Source organism: Armigeres subalbatus, chromosome 3 (assembly GCF_024139115.2).
Source record: "Armigeres subalbatus isolate Guangzhou_Male chromosome 3, GZ_Asu_2, whole genome shotgun sequence".
NCBI lineage: Eukaryota > Metazoa > Arthropoda > Insecta > Diptera > Culicidae > Armigeres > Armigeres subalbatus.
Window position 1 is genome coordinate 54,391,593 of NC_085141.1, and position 17,955 is coordinate 54,409,547.

Sequence of the window (17,955 nt, forward strand, 5' to 3'; positions counted from 1 at the left end):
TAAATCCAGCAAATTCCTGAATTGAAAGAAGGAACCACTTTGACTCTATGACACTACCCATATATCCATTACCCATATTGCCATTACCCCAAAGGCCACTACCCCGAACGCCATTACCCCGAATGAGTGCCTACCCCGAATGCCATCACCCCGAGTAGTCTTGATTTCCAGTTTATAGTTTATTTTAGTGAAAAAAATTAATCAATAGAAATTTATTCGTAATTCATGCGAATGATTATTACTTGTTTTACGATTTATTTAATAGCAGGGCGACTCTAATTGAGTAAATTACACAATTTTTACGTGGATTTTTATCGTTTATCCTTAATTATTTCTCGATCCTTTTACAAGGTTCACTGTGTTGGACTCGCGATTCGTTTCATCAAACTCGAACTGTTTGAAGACAGTATAGAACGAATAGTTTTCGGTCCAAAAACTCCCATTACATATCATGTGCTACCTTTGAAGACTGTTTAAGCTGAGGTGAGAATTTCGTAGCACGTTCTAATGCTCAATGCAGGGAGCTAGAGGATATTTTAGCCCACGTCGACTGGGCTTGAGGCTGCTCGCGAACATGTATTTAAACGGAATAAAGGGTAGAAAAAGTTGCTTTTGAAATTTGACTGCGATAAGCCTTACTGTGACAAGAAAGGCATGACGACAAGACCCTAGAATGAGAAAATCTCTTCTGCTCGTCGAATATGCGTGCTCCTCCCATGGCAAGGAACAGGCATATTTTAGTTATACCTTGCAAACGCGATCATTTAAAGGAGGTGTTGTCACTTCTGATCGCTTCATACCGGGCAAACGCGTTTTTCAATAGCAAGCATTTTCAACTATGTTCGCTTCAAATCGGGCAAATACGTTCATTAAAAGAAGGCATTATCAACTTTGTTCGCCTCATATTGGGCAAATGCAATCATCTAAACAAGGCATTATCATCCCTTTTCGCATTAAATCGACAAAAGCGTTCATTTAAAGAAGGCTTTATCTCCTATGTTCGCCTTATACCGGGCAAATTCGTTCATGAAAAGAAGGTATTACCAACTTGCCTTAAACCTGTCAAGTCAAAAATGTTTATTAAACAGAAGCTTTATTTCGTTTTTCTTAGTAGTATATACTTTTATTCTAAACAAATGGGTAATGTCCCGTTCGGGGTGAAGGCTTTCGGGGTACAGGAGTGAAGCCACCATTTCCTCTCTTGACTTCTGCCGGGCGAATTCATTTTCTATATTCCTTTGCCTTAAACCGAGCAAACGCCTGAATTGAATAAAGGAACTATGTCATCGTTTACCCTTTTCCGAGCAAATGCATCTTCTGAATGAAGGAATCCTACATTCCCTTGCCTCTAACCGAGTAAATGCTTGAATTGAAAGAAGGAACCATATCATCTTTTGCCTGCTACTGGACCTTCTGCCATCCTATGAAAGAAGGGATCATATCTTTCCTCGCATTAAACTGAGCAAATGCCTGATTTCGAAGAAGGAAGCATATCGTTTTTCGCCATCTGCCGGACAAATGTATCCTGAAAAATGGAAAAGATATCCTGAAAAATGGAGAAGATATTTCTCTGATGCAACTGTCGGGAAGATGCATCCTTTGAAAGAAGGGATCATATCCTTCTTTGCCTTAAACTGAGCAAATGCCCTGATTAAACAATTGAATAAAATCTTCTCTTGCCTTCGCCAATAAAATGCATCCTTTGAAAGAAGCAACTCTGTCTTCCCTTTCCTAGAACTGAATATTGCATACATTGAGAATAAGATCCATACATATTCTCCCTTGTGTTATGCCTGAAAAATGCATTATTTGAAAAAAGAAGCATATACTTTTTTGAACTTATGCACGACAAAGTATGCTTTTAGAAAGATGAATATATATCATGCAAAAATAACTTTAACCCAGCCTAGTATGGGGAGAAGAAAAAGTCGTCGGATTCTACGGGCACCCTCCAGGATTTTGCCTTTAGGTAAGAAAATCATTCTCTGAAAATTTTTGTATGATCGGTTATTGCATAAGCCGATGCAATTGATTTGAAGTTAATATGGGGGTTTCAGTCGAATATATGGTTAAATACACCTCTGTTACTATTTCGTACAGGGAATTGCATAGAATAGTCCGATTGAGCCCAGATTTGCAGGAAATGAAGGTAACATGCCCATGAGCAATTCGACATAAAATTCTACTATTACTAAATAAACTTTAAATCAGTTTTTGGCTGATTTATTTGGAGTTGGGTTGAAATTCATTAATTGTCATGAAAAAATACGCATGCAATCAAAGGTGCCTGTGATGCGTGATTTCGCGCGCACTGAAACATAAGTAACTGCACGCGCGCCACAACATATATCGCAGCTACCTTCGATTACATGCGCTTGTTTTCAAGGCAATTAATGAATTTCAAAGTGCCTTACCAAACTCCAAATAAATCAGCTAAAAACTAGTTTGAAGTTTATTTAAACATAAAAGAATTTTATGTGGAATTGTTCATTGGCATGTTAACTTCATTTCCTGCAAATCTGGGCTCAATCGGGCTTTTCCATCCAATTTCCTGTACGAAATAGTAACAAAGGTGTATTTTCCCATATATTTCAGCTGAAACCCCCATATTAACTTCTAATCAATTGCACCGGCCTATACAACAACCGATCATACAAAAATTTTCAGAGAATGATTTTCTTACCCAAAGGCAAAATCCTGGAGGGTGCCCCGTAGAATCCGACGACTTTTCTTCTCCCCATACTAGGCTGGGTTAAAGTTATTTTTGCATGATATATATTCATCTTTCTAAAAGCATACTTTGTCGTGCATAATTCGGAAATAGAGAGCAATCAATCCGATGATGGTAGCCTCGGCAATTGATTGACCCCAATTCCAAGCAATTGACTGGAACCAACATAGAACACCTTTAGGTACTTACATACATACTGTACATTACCAACAAAGCAGGATGGCATGCAGCAACCAGCTAGCAATATGAAGAAAGTGGCAGGTGACGTTGCATATATGTAAATAATTTTTCTCTGTCTGTGTACGCATTCTTGGCCGATGGATCATTGTTGGTTGTCGAGGTCAGTCATGTCCATTCTCTCGAAGAAAGCCATCCAACTGGCCTTCTAATTTCAAAGAAGTTCTCGCGTGGATCTGGGAAAGTGATGGAACTACAGAGAAATGGCTTCAGCTAGACAAAAACTGTTCTACTGATCACTTGTTTAAATTGTATATGAACGCAAATGAGCACCAAAACCAACAATTTATCTCCCCTGACGAATTTTCAAACTGAAAAAAGAAGCAAATTAATAGTTATTCACAAGAGAGAGTTCTATTTAAGCTTCATCCATAATTCCAATTCAAACACCTAACTGTAGTTAAAGCCAACGCTGTCGGTAACAACTCTGTCTTCGAGAAGCTTTTATGTGGGGTAGGTATTTCACATTCCGCCTTCTCCGCTTGTTTGCTGCAGCTTTTAAAGGCAAAATAGTCTACGCAGCAATTATCACGCTACTGTGCAACTGTCTAAAATGCATTAAAATGTATAAATCATATTAAATTTTTTAATTAATTTTAATCAATTAGGGTAAAAGACCCAATAGTGGAGGAACTAAGCACGTTCCACCACTATTTGTTGGTTCGCACCAAGTCTATACTTCATTTCACTTACCTCAAGGGTGCACATGGAAGATTATTAATTATATTTGATCCGAAAGGGATCCTGATTGCAGCAGCATCCATCATTGTTACCTAAAATGGTACCTCCAATTATTGGTGCAGTGTTCCAATAGTAGCGGTATTTTTTAATTCGTGTTCCTATAGTTGTGAATCCCATTGTTTTCATATGGGACTCGCAACTATAGGAACACTACCGCAACTATTGGTGCAAAGCAGAGAAAAGGAAATGGTATTTTAGTGATACTTTACCAATTTTGATGCAATTCTCAACCTCTTTCCTGTATTTCGTGTAATGACAGGTTAACAAATTGATAGACTATATGGGTTGCTGCGTTAAATACGTAGATTGTGTAAAAACAGCACTACCGCAACTATAGGAACACCCACGACTATCGGAACTTTTACCCTATTTACCTGCTTGGTGACATTTAGCAAAATTGTCTTACGAATGAAAACACAAAAATGTTTTTTTCGCCTACTTTTTCAATTGCGTTTACCAATTGTCGAAATTACTTTGGTAATTTGATCACATTTTCCTTGAGCATATTCCTTGAGATCTGCGTACTAGGCTTAATCAATTGTTCTTCGTACTTTTTTTTTCTTCCTGCGGTGGGTTCGTTTTTCGGCTGCTCTTGCTTCCTTGTACCGATCTCTATTCGATCGGGTACCCGACACCAACATCCGGCTTCTGGCAACGTTCTTCTCGTCTGTCACTCTCTGACACTCCACATCGAACTAACCCGTCCTGGGTCGCCTCTGTGCAGTGCCTACCACTTCTCGTGCTGTTGTGCTCACCGCTACATGGATCGACTCCCATAGATCGTTGATGTTGTCGCTAACGTTGATTGCACTTATCCATTCGTCGAGCTTCTGGCGGCACTCAGCCGATACTCCTTCCGCCGACAATCGCTGGATATTGTAACGCATCGTTCGCTGTGATCTTTCGTTCGATACAATTGACAACCGTGATCAAATTTTACTGACATCGAGGTAGTGATCAGAGTCAATGTTCGGACCTCTGAATGTCTGCACATCGATAACATCCGAGAAATGGCGCCCATCCACCAGAACATGGTCTACCTGGTTGCAAGTTTCACCATTTGGGTGTCTCCAGGTGTGCTTTCGGATATTCTTTCGTGCAAGTAGGTGCTTCTGATGGCCATCCCTCTGGCAGCCGCGATATTTACTAGCCGTAGGCCGTTGTCATTGGTAGCGGAGTGAAGGCTCTCCCTACCGATAATGGGACGAAAAAAGACCTCTCTACCGACCTGAGCGTTAGCGTCTCCGATAACAATTTTCACGTCATGCTTTTGGCACTACCCATAGGCTTTATCAAGACATTTATAAAACGTGTCCTTCACGTCGTCGGATTTATCGTTTGTCGTTGCGTAAACGTTGATTAGGCTGTAATTGAAGAATTTGCCCCGTATCCTCAACACACAGATTCGTTCGCTAATAGGTTTCCACTCGCTTCATCTGCTTGCCCATCACTACGAAACCAACTCCATGCTCTGCTTTTTCGTCGCCGCTGTGATAGATGTTATACTTGGTCCTGACATTCCAGGCACAGAAATTCCAATCATAGTCCTTATTTCGTTGCCGGGTCGGGTGTTCAAAATAACGTTATCTTTTTCTTCTATCTTCATTTTTCGTGGTATTTGAGAGGCTTCAGTAAGCTACCGAGGTCGCGTTACCTACATCGCGATGATGGGGCTGCCACCTTGGTATAGCTGACGTGATACAGCATTTCGTTAATCAGCCGCTGGGTACCAGGCAGACGCTGTTTGAGCCGCACCTCCTGGTGAACAGACGCTCGAGGCGTACCTTCTCACTCTAGCTGATGTCAGAAGGACAACAGTGCCCAGGCTGCACTACCAGCTAAGTATACAACCCTTAGTTGGCGGACTTTTGTCATCGGACGACCCGTGGAAGCGTGAGATGGCAACTTGTGGGAACCAGAGCTCTGTTGGGCGCTCCTTCCTTGATGTCAACCCACCATTTTGCAGCCCGGAAGCACTCCGGAAGCACTGATGATGATAAGGACGCATTCTACGCGCCGCTGGGACGCCGCTGAGTACGACAGCTGCCCAAGTCACGACGTCAGAATCATCCAAGGAGATTTGAAGTTCAGACTGACTATTGGAAAGTTATGCGCTCACCGGCTGACGAACGAAAACGGCCTACGACTAATTGATTTCGTCGCCTCCAAGAAAATGGCCATTCGTAGCACCTACTTCCAACACAGCCTCCCGTATCGGTACACCTGGAGATCACCACTGGAGACAGAATCATAAATCGAACACGTTCTGATTGATGGACGGCACTTCTCCGACATTATCAACGTCAGGACATATCGTGGCGCTAATATCGACTTTGACTACTATCTGGCGATGGTTAAACTGCGCCCAAAACTATCCGTCATCAACAATGTTTGGTTCTGACGACCGCCGCGGTATGACCTAGAGCGACTGAAGCAACCTGATGTCGCCATCTTGACGGACGAACGTGTGGTGATCGTGAGCAGCACTACGAGGAACATTTAAATGGCGCTGAGAGTACAGGCAGTGAAAATCAAGGCAGCGGAGGAGATGATTAGTCAGTTCAGTGGACGATGGAAGCCAACCAGCCCCCACCTTGAGGGATGTTAAGGATGCCATCCAATAAAGCAGCTGGTCAAGATGGTATCGGAGCCTGAGCTCACCAAGATGGACCCGGAAAAGTTGGCCACTTGCCTGCACAAACTGATAGTCAGAATCGGAGAAATTGAACAGCTATTGAAGAAGTGGAAGGAAGGGTTATATGCCCCATCTACATGAAAGGGGACAAGCTGGAGTGTGAGAACTTTTGAGCGATCACCATCCTTAATGCCGCCTACAAAGTGATATCCCAGATAATCTTCCGTCGTGAATGAGTTCGTGGGAAGTTATCAAGCCGGATTCGTTGACGGCCGCTTGACAACGGACCAGAACTTTACTATACGGCAAATCCATCAAAATGCCGTGAATATCAGATCCTATCGCACCATCTATTCATTGGTGTCAAGGCGGCATACGACAGTATGCGCTCATTTTTTGTCATACCCTCATAAGGGTCCCCTTATACAAACGCCGTGAGGGCTTTACACAGAAGCAACACACTCGTCTCATTACTTATCCAGTTTTCCGCGAGCGGTAATGGTCGTCTGCTTGCCTGTGGGCTAGTCTCTGATTTGAAGTTTGTGGAGGTTAACTGCATCCATCGTTCCCAGCATTCTGACCAATAAGGTGCTGACAAAGTAGATTCGTGTCTTCTGGATAAACAAAGTCAAAAATAATGTCTGTAATGGGATATGAAATATTGTTTATTTGCATTTCCTTATACACCAAAAAAACTAATTTGCAATTATTGTATAAAATCTTGGTATATACTTGGTAAATGATTTTAATACAACAAATGTAAGCTTCTTATACTTATATCTTAAAATTTTGCTTGTTTATTCTACTCAATTAGAACTTCACTGCTCATGATTTCATAGTTGACGTAACAACCTTAACAACTTTCGAATGTATTTCGAACAATTTAGGGACAAACATCGAAAGTTTGAAACATTTCAACCAGTAAGCACATAAATGAGCAAGCAACAACAAGCAACGTATCGATGTTGCAGCGGTTGAAAGTGAAGGCGTAATAAGCTAAATTTGCAGAAATTTCAAATGGTTGATACGTCAACTATGAAATTATGGGTAGTTTATAATATAATTATACTACCCATGATTTCATAGTTGACGTATCAACCATTTGAAGTTTCAGCGAATTTAACTTATTACGCGTTTTTAAGGAATATTCAACCGCCGCAATATCGATACGTTGCTTATTTCAACTCCCATTTAAGTGTTTACGGGTTGAAATTATTTAAATGTGTGATGTTTGTCCATAAATTATTCGATATACATGCGAAAGTGCAATGACTATGAAATCATGGGCAGTATATGGCTTATATGGCTATAAAATCGTTTTCTTTAGAAGAAAATGGACTTTTTCGATAAAAAATGACTGTTTTTCTAAAGGGAATATTTTTCACCAACAGATCTAGGATAAAAAACTAAACCCGTTAGGCAATAGAGAAACAAAAGAACTCCCATTTGATATATAATTCAGGAGCGCCAGCTAAGAAAATTACAATTTTCTGCAGCACTGTTTCTTTAAAAACCAGTTCGCGAAAATTGCAACCCTATTTGTTTAATTTTTTTTCCGATCTGGCTAAGACTGTCAAAGTTTTTTGAACTTTAAAATAAATGTCAAAAAATCATCAATTTTTTATGTGCAATCTTTTTTGTATACGTTTCGTATATGTTACCAAAATTAAGTACGTATCTGTTTATTCAAAAGTTGACCCGATGTTATGTTGATCAGATGTTATTGCGAGAAGATTGAAAAATTCGAACCGGGGTCCGACGGTCGACTGTCGGAAAGCTGTTCCGCAAACGTCAAATCACTTGTTGCACGGTAAAAAATTTTGGTTTATTTTTTCGGTGTGAATGTTGATTATTAAAATCAACGGGAATACGCAACTTTAAACGAGTGTTACATGCCGCTATATTTTTTAAACAAGTTTTATGATAGTTTGAAGGCATTTTGTCATATATTTATGTGATTTAGAAACATTTTAGATTTCTCGAATATTCTTTATATCAAGAAATATCAACACTTTTCGTACAGTGCATGCCATTATGAAGTTTCCGACACTCAGTCTGCTTCTTCTTCTTTGCTCCGCAAAATTAGAATTTTTCTCTTTTCTCGCAATATCACGCGGAAATTGTTAAACGTTTTAAGCCCGATTACATTGTAATGTGAGATAGCATATATTTGAGTCATTCTTTTTATTCATGAGGTAGATCGCAGTTTCTTTTACGGTTAAAAAAGCTCTCGTAGATCGGCATTAGGTAGTCGCTATTTACAGAGCTATATTCAAAATAAGTGCCTTAAGTGTCAGAACATTTTTCGCATACTGAAACAAGAATGAACGGATTCGGGGAATATGCTTGTGGGTTTTTTTTAAGCAGCTCCAATCGCTGTGCGTGCAAAGAAAAAACAAATGTACTTAAGGTCACTCCTGACGGAATCCAAGATTAGAAGTGCTCGCGTTTTCGGGAGCACACCACTCGATTCAGAGGCGGCGCACAACTGTCATTTTTGTTGATTTAGATTTGCTGCGTGAAATAATAAAAATGACAGTTGTGCGTTGCTTCCGTATCGAGCGGTGTGCCCCCGAAAACGCGAGCACTTTTAATCTTGGATTCCGTCAGGAGTGACCTTAACGGCAAATCAGCGAGATCGAAGCATTTTATCATAGCTTGTCGGTAGAGCGGTTTCTCAGAGTATGTTTTTCTTGCGCACTTGTATTAGGTTTGTTTTTGAAAACATTACATTGTTCGGGATTCATACCTTTCTATCTACAAAGTAAATCTACAAAAAAGTAAATATGTGTACCATTCATAATTTTTGAATTGCTAAGCTATAAACTACTAATCAATATTTCCGAAATAAAATTTAAGAAAAATGTCTAAATGGACATCTCCTTCTTCTTATTGGCATTACATCCCCACACTGAGACAGAGTCACCTCGGAGGTTAGTGATCATTAAGCACTTCCACAGTTATTAACTGCGAGGTTTCTAAGCCAAGTTACCATTTTTGCATTCGTATATCATGAGGCTAACATGATGATACTTTTATTTCCAATCCGAAAATTGCCTAGACCGGCAATCGGAGCCGAACCCAGCAACCCTCAGCATGGTCTTGCTTTGTAGCCCCGCGTCGTCCCCTGGACTATAACATTTCTAATTTAGTCAATTTTGTGAATAAATCCCTAGAGAAAGGACTAATTGAGGGTTCATCAGCTATTGAAGCTGATCAACTAGTTTTGAATAATATGTATGTATGTTTAAAGGTTGGCCATTTTAACCCCATAGATAAGGGACTGATTATATACCACGTGAACAGGAAGTATTTTTTCCAATTGTCAGAAAATTAGAAGTAGTCAGGGTAAAAATGTGAGTTTGAAAAATATCATCATCACGGGTCAATTTTGTAATCAAAAGATACGTATTTCATTTTGATAGCATAACACTTTATTTATTTTTTCAAGTTGGAAAGTGAATACTACACACTTAGCTCATTTTACAGTATTCGGTAAATTTTACCGAAATCTCAACCGCTGAACTGTTCGGTAAATTAATTTACAGATTTTTTGTAATTTTTTCCATTGCTCAACTGTCAAAATCACCGAAATCAGTAAAATAATTTACCGGACAGTTCAGCGGTTAAGATTTCGGTAAAATTTTACCGAAGTCGGCCATTTATTTTAAGTGTGTATTGAGACGAAAAATGTAGATGATACACATAAAAAGTTGATTAATTTTTGCAATTTATTTTTAAAGGGATATTTTACCCCACTGCCCCCTTATGAGTAATCCTGATTTTCTATTTCTACGTAGGCAAAAAACTTTGACAGTCTTAAAAAATCGGAAAACATCAACACAAGTAGGGTTGCAATTTTCGCGAACTAGCTTTTAAAGAAACAGTGATGGAGAAAATTGTAGTTTTCTTAGCTGTTCTTGAGAGTTCTTGAGCACCAGCTCCTGAATTATATATCAAATGGAACCTCTTTAGTTCTTTTATTGCCCACCGGGTTTAGTTTTTTTTTTATCCTAGATCTGTTGGTAAAACATATTCTCTTTGTAAAAACAGTCAGTTTTTATCGGAAAAGTTCATTTTCTTCTAAAGTAAATAATTTTATAACCATACAAACCACTTGGTATAAAGTTTCAATTGAGTAAAATAAGCATGCAAAATTTGAAAAAAAATCGGTCGATTAATGTCAAAGTTATTGCATTTTTTTCGATTTTGATGATTTTTCGACATTATTTTTTGAAGGACCGTTTTACCCCACTTCCCCTCAATGAAAAAATCATCAAAGAACATTGTGCAACGTCTCTTGGAAAGGGGGTCACGTTTCTCGCGAAAAATCTTCCGAAATTGTTAGTTGGGTTACTGTTAGGTTCTTATGGCGAACTGTATTGAAATCTGCCATCTACTGGTGTACTCATTGTAAGAATCTCTGTCGATCGTAACTTGTTGCAAGCTATTCCGATGAATATGAGATCCTAAAACTCAAATTGATCGGCCTAGTGGAGATGGTCGTTGTATGTTATTTATTTATTTAATTATTTAGATCCAATTTATGACGCTTTATATTTTTTTCTAAGGAAAAGTTTTAAAGCGTCATAAATAAACTTTATTGTAATTGTGTTTGCGGTTTGTAAATTCTGTAGACTGAAACAACTGTAGATCTGAAAGTTTTTTTTTTGATTTTATATTATATTAGATTTCTAGATTTTGAACATTTATTAGAAAGCTTGAGCTTGAGCTTGAGCTTGATTGACTGCTCGTAGTTGCTACTCCATTATGACCAGATCAGCTGTTCTTGCACAGGGAACCAACAGATGTTTGCTTGGGACTAGCACACATCTTCAATGTACAAGAACTGGTGATCTCATTTGTTAGGTCATACTGGCGCCTGCCACGTCAGAATGCAAGTCAATGTAGGGAAGGGGGAGGAAATGATGATGCAATCACTCGCCCACTGCAAGCCGAATATACCTCTGCACTTGCCACGAGTTCATGCGGAATTTGTTGGAATTTCTGGGTTAGGTTGGAGAGGCAGAGGTCCGTCTTGGTTAACGAGCTGCCAATGTGATAGATAGGAGAAGGTAACTGATGGAATTTCTAATTGGATGTAGGAAACGAGCTCTATAAGTTCATTTCCAATTCTAGCAGATTACTGTTAGAATACTCAAATTGAAGGTATAGGAATAGTAATGGAAACGGTATGGAAGTCCATTTCCAGTTCTAGCGATTGCTAGAACATGAGAAATAAAGAGAAAGATACAAAGTAGGAGAATGGAACGGACCTGGGATTGAATTCACGACCTCCTGCGTATGAGGCAGAAGCAGTAGCCATATGACTACCAACCCAGACAACCAGAATGCATGCATTATAGAATTGTTTTTCTGTTATGCGATGCCTATGCGCACAAATTTCATCGCTTACCAGTCGCGAAAACACTTTTTACGTACAAAAGTGGAGGCGATATAAGTGTATTTCTTATCCGACGTTGCACGGAAGTGTATGCGATGTGCACGATTTTTATGCGAGTTTGTTCGTTATGCATTGCGATGTAGTTTGTGATAACAAACTCTGTTTGACAGATAATCCGATTTCATGTGAGTTTGATTGCAGGAATATGCGATGTCAACAAATGAAGCTGGAATAAACTCGTAAAATAGCCTACTGTGCTGGAAAATTTATAAATAAACTGATGAGCTTTGCACAACAATGCGAATCTGATGAAACTTGGATCGGTAAACGATTTTGATCGTGCATTCTTATGTGATGTGTGGTTGTCTGGGAAGCCCGCTTCGAAACATGAGAGATCACGCACTGAACTGATTATTTTTATTACCGGCCGCGCAATGCAGAACACAATATTTCGTCCGACCACGCGATCGTTCTGCTGTCCGAAACATGAGAGATCACGCACTGAACTGATTATTTTTATTACCGGCCGCGCAATGCAGAACACAATAATTCGGCCGACCGCGCGGTCGTTCTGCTGTCCGAAACAAGAGAGATCACGCACTGAACTGATTATTTTTATTACCGGCCGCGCAATGCAGAACACAATATTGTCGGCGTAGCACCAAGTTAGAATTCAGAAGTCGGGACTTCCGAACCGAACTTTCTTCCTAAGTTTTATTTGTCAAACTAATTGATGCGTTGTTTAGCGCATCTTTAGGCGAATCCAGCGCACTACTTCCGAAGTTGGGAAAGTTACCTGTATCTGGAGAAAAATCCAACTTCGGTAGAAAAAGCGGTATAAATTTATTCCGGATAGACAATATTTCGTCCGACCACGCGATCGTTCTGCTGTCCGAAACATGAGAGATCACGCACTGAACTCAGATTTTGAACATCTATTAGAAATCAGAAAAACGAGCATCCTTGAAGCCTCGTCGTAAGCCGTAGAAATTGAATAATCGGCTAACAAATTAAAACAGTTCTAATAGCTTTTTTCGAAGAAGCCAAGTGATAAATGTGTACCCACTATATCCCCATGTTAACCTTTGGGTGCACTTTTTATATATCATACGTTTTATTTTGACTCAGGGTACCCCCCCCCCCCAGGGTATTGCAAAAGTGTGGACCACATATTAAGAAGGATGAGAAATGCTGTTTTGGTCGAATGTTCAACTAAAATAGCCTAATTACTATGAACCCTAAAAACAGAACACTTATCTACATGCATTAAAATAATAAAAAGAGTTCATGAACCCTATTTTCTTCTTCTCAGGAAATAACATTTTTCTAGCATCGACCTCTCATCACATCGTATCGGATAGCTCTGATTTGGAGATAATTTTGTTGGCTTCACTCACGTTCACCGTACCTCTATACATGAATGCTCGTACCGTGTGCTGGCTGGCTAGATCCCAACATTAAGAATGTCAATCTGTAGCACCACCCCACCAAGCTCAATGGTGCCTTTCGGTGTTGTAAGCAAGGGTCGAAAAACTTTGGGAAAAAGTAATTAAAGCTCAGGATCTGGTCTGTTTCTCTATCGTATGGGTTCTGACCCAACCAACAGAACCGGGACCTGGTCTGCTTCGGACGTTCGATTTTCCAACGAAGTGAGGAAAAGGTTGTCACTTTTTCTCGCACTCGCCATGGTGCGCTTTTGGTTTGGCTTATCTGACTATTTTCACCCCTTTATTGACATATACATATCTGCGGTGCTGGGCTCTCCGTGGCTCATTTTATGTAGGTACCAGCTTTGTGGCTTTGGTTGCTATCAGCAGGGATTTTTTTTTCGTTTTCGTTACATTTTGTGCATTTCTTTTCTACAAATTTACCAATTTTCTTTGTCTATACCTAGATGTCAAGAAATAATCCAGCTGAAATTGATGTATCAAGTCTCTTGAGAATATGCAGTGAAAAACAACACATGTCAACACGAGCGCATGTCCGTACAGCTGCAAGCGATGTCTCAACGTGGATTTGATAGCTTCAGAACTGATTCAAACTAATTGGGGCATGAATACCCGTACCGGGTATCTTAAATTTGGGATGCGTGATATTGAGTGTGGAATTCGCGCATTGCTATGACATCCTATATCAAAATGAGTTTGTTTTTCAATATTGTAGGGCATACTCAGATTTTATTCTTCAAGTATAAATAGTGCTTGATGGCCTAGTAAACATAGAAGACGGATGCAGTAAGCTCTACTAAGAGTCGTGGTTATTTTCTCGAAATTATTTTGTTTTAATTCTCCATCCAAAAGCATGTTTTGTGCATATACGTAGTCGAGTAATTAGTAGAATAGAAGTGTAGAATATCTTCAACATCGTACACCCTTTACATCAGCCGAAAACGTCGAGTTGTCGGAGCTATACGACCGCAATCAAGCGCAACAGAGCTGAAACCAACAAAGACGAGGTGACAAACAGCGCTTCGTCGCATCGATAAAGCTTCATTAAAACTTTTCTAATAAAGCGTCACGAAATTCCTCTAGTTGCCGTACTCTGACTCCGGACTTGGAACTAGGAGTAGTGATGCGAAACAAGTGAAGTACCAGGTACCGACTGTTGTGCGGTAGGGTGTAATACAGTCAGGAGCAAAACTTTGTGGCAGGAGGAGAACGTGGTTCTGCCTTTGTAATTAACAAATTAAAAGATTCAACGGACTAATTCTGTCGTGGATTGTAAATAGTTGTGAAATTTTATTGGAAGGGTTAAATTTTAAGGGAGTAGAGAGTAGGGTGGTCGGTATTGGCCATTTTCAACAAATACCGGTATTCGGTATTTGGTGGAGTCAATACCGGTAATACCGGTAGAATACCGGTTTTTGTGAAAATTTCAGGTATTCAACATTTGTTGACAAACTTCAAATGTTAAAATCTACGCTTGTTGAGCTTGGCAAAACGAAACTGAAGCAGACATAACATACTTAGCGACTCATCACCCAATCCGAATTGGATTTTGTTGGCAATGTTGCCAACTACTGAAAATTCCCTCTCTGATTCAACCGAAGTTGGAGGAATGGTTCCAAGACCGTCGAAAATCAGTGTCAAGTACTTCCCTTCCCTCCAGATTCATAGTTGGAAAATTCCTTACGGATTACATGCAAGGATACTGGCGTCAACGTATTTGCCTCTGATACAGTCTCTTCACAAGTTGTTCTTTAATCGATGAACCAGAAAAATATCCCTAGAGGTATCTTCTTCGTACCGATCGTCAGGTATGGTCGTTGTCTCAGTTTCAACGATCGCATCAAAAATGATTAGACGCTTCAATTGATCAAAGTAGCTCTGGATGTCTTGAAGAAAATGACAAAATCGTATATGATCAATTTCTCTGCCGTGAAGAAATTATTATTATTATTATTAAAAAAAATTCACAAAAGCAAAAAGATTGGCGTATTCTGATCGGCTCTCTTGGATTTATTCGTTCAAAGCATAGAATAAGTGGCTGAAATTTCTTTAGCTTAATTTGATAATTGTTTCAACATAAATTGGAGCGCCACGTCGGCTTCATATAGAGTGCAGATTTTACAGCAGAGCTTGAACAGGTTCGAGGGCTTGAATTATTTCACCAACCGCCAAACAATCATCACTGAAGTTGAATTTGCATTAAAGGTTCCCCCAAACACACGCGACGCGACAGTCGTGACGCGATTCTATCGCTTGGCGACAGCGATTCTGTCGCCGTTGGTATGGAAGCGTAAATAGAACATTGCCTGCAGCGACCCAATGATAAAATCGCGGCGACTAGTTGTCGCCGTCGCGGCGATGAAATCGCTTAGGTCTGGGGGAGCCTTAAAGCTGCAACTCATAGGGAAGATCCATTAATTACGTAACGCAAAAATTTGACATTTTCAACCCCCCTCCCCCTCTAAGCGTTACGTAATTTGTGGACGCTCTCATAGATCCGTTTAAGCATAGATAACACGCTATCAGTACTTTAATTTATCATTTTCAATGAGTGATGTCACGCTATGTTTACATATCTGCTTCTTTCAATATCTATAGAAACACGAAGGATGAATGGCATGCTACAAAAATCTCAAAAAATGTTTGTTCCGTGACAGGGCATGAAAGTGTGCAATATCTGCTTTATTTTTGTGTTTATTATCACTTTGAACTCGGTGAGTTAAAGGAGTATGATTAATTCATCGACTAATCACTATTCTTCACATATATCTATTAGAATAACTTAGAAGTTTTAATTTTAAAATAAAGCACAACATCCTTTCATGACTGCCTTTCATGCGAAATTGATCAAAGAACCCACGATTTTTTATTTGGTCGCCTGAAATAGAAAAAGACGCTTTGCTCTCTGTCTTATGACGATCACGACCTTTTCCAGTACTGGCCTTGGCATCAGCCACTAATTTAAATTCTTTTCCGAATACAGAACGGACATAAATATGCAATAAATTGTTTTTCACAGATGATCTACGGAAAAGAACTACTACGGCACGTACGTATTCACAATTTCATATATTGCGGGAAAAATTTCGAAGATGTCAACAATGTTCATTGAGAAAAAAGGCATTTGCAGTTTGACACGTATGATCAATGATCGTGTTTTTTTTGTATCGTGAACGTCGTCAATGATGCGTACTTGGGCAAAGTTACTCATGCGTGCATTTAATTGTTGTTTTTTTTTTTGCACGATGCTTTACTGCTTGCAACCGAATATTTGTCCCATCTATGCTGGATTTCCTATTTATATGGGGCAGATATACAATTACATGCAGTTTAGCTGATATATGTAGGTTAAAAATATTCGAGATTTATTATACTGACAGCAAAATTCAGAATACCGAAAATACCGGTATTTTCCGTCTCTAATACCGGTATTTTCGGTACCCAAAATTGGCCGGTAATACCGGTATTACCGGTTTCGGTACTACCGGTTAGACCACCCTAGTAGAGAGATAGATGCAAGTATAAAAACATAGATTTGAAAAAGTATCGCAAATATACGATTACGATTTTAATTTTTACGTTTCTTTTATCTAAACATTTTTGTGTGTGATTTTATCTAGCAGTATATTCATTAGGGTGGGATAAAATTTTTTTTCACTTTCTGTATGGTTTTTGCACGCCTCTTGGGTCCTATAATGCTTGTGCGAAATTTCAGATCAATCGGTGAAACTACGGCACGGCAAATGCTGGGTAAAGCGTACCATTGGTACTTCGCGTACCTGAAGGAATAAAATAGACCCCATCTCGCGGTCCTTAGCCTCTTACCCAGCAACTCCTATCCCTACCTCCCCGCGGTGCTGGCCGGGATACGAGCAACCTTAGGGAAGATCGGGTAACCAACCCCGGTGGGAACTATGGTCGTATGCTGACAGGGAAGGGGGGGTTTGCTCCTCTCCGGAGGTGCAAATCTTATTGAGCGTCTGTTCTCCATGTCAGGATCGGCTCACAACAGCGTCTGTTCTCCATGTTAGGGGCGGCTGATCATCGTCCGAGTGCCAGCGAGGGACTCTAAGTGAAACTGTGCACCATGGTCCACCGGAAATAAGGAGGAATGGTCCTCCGGAAATTTAGGGGTTTGGTGTCAGGCCCTGCAAGCCAGCCTTTAAAAATCATAAGCAACTAATAGTCAACAAGAGAGTACAGAACGGAATAATCGGCGAAGACCACTGCGACGAAAAGGGACTGGCGATTAGAAACTCGGTTCGTGGAACTGCAAATCTGTCAACTTCATCGGGAGCATACTCGGCGATGTGCTCAGAGATCGTGGATTCGGCATCGTAGCGCTGCAAGAGGTTTGTTGTAAGGGATCAATGGTGCGAACGTTTAGAGGTAATCATACCATCTACCAGAGCTGCGGCAACACACACGAGCTGGGAACAGCTTTCATAGTGATGGGCGATATGCAAAGGCGCGTGATCGGGTGGTGGCCGATCAATGAAAGAATGTGCAGGTTGAGGATCAAAGGCCGGTTCTTCAACTTCAGCATAATCAACGTCCATAGCCCACACTCCGGAAGCACTGATGATGATAAGGACGCATTCTACGCGCAGCTGGAACGTGAGTACGACAGCTGCCCAAGCCATGACGTCAAAATCATCATAGGAGATTTGAACGCTCAGGTTGGCCAAGAGGAGGAGTTTAGACCGACAATTGGAAAGTTCAGCGCTCACCGGCTGACGAACGAAAACGGCCTACGACT

The 17,955-nt window shown here is 40.2% G+C and overlaps 1 long non-coding RNA gene across 1 annotated transcript; it reads right to left on the reverse strand.

The window, feature by feature from the left end:
• Nucleotides 1-2,916: 2,916 nt before the first annotated feature.
• On the reverse strand, nt 2,917-4,203 carry LOC134226787 (uncharacterized). Its single transcript, XR_009983557.1, has 3 exons — nt 4,084-4,203; nt 3,359-3,516; nt 2,917-3,279 (listed from the first exon to the last, which is right to left on the reverse strand). It is a non-coding gene; the product is annotated as an uncharacterized LOC134226787 (long non-coding RNA).
• Nucleotides 4,204-17,955: the final 13,752 nt, after the last annotated feature.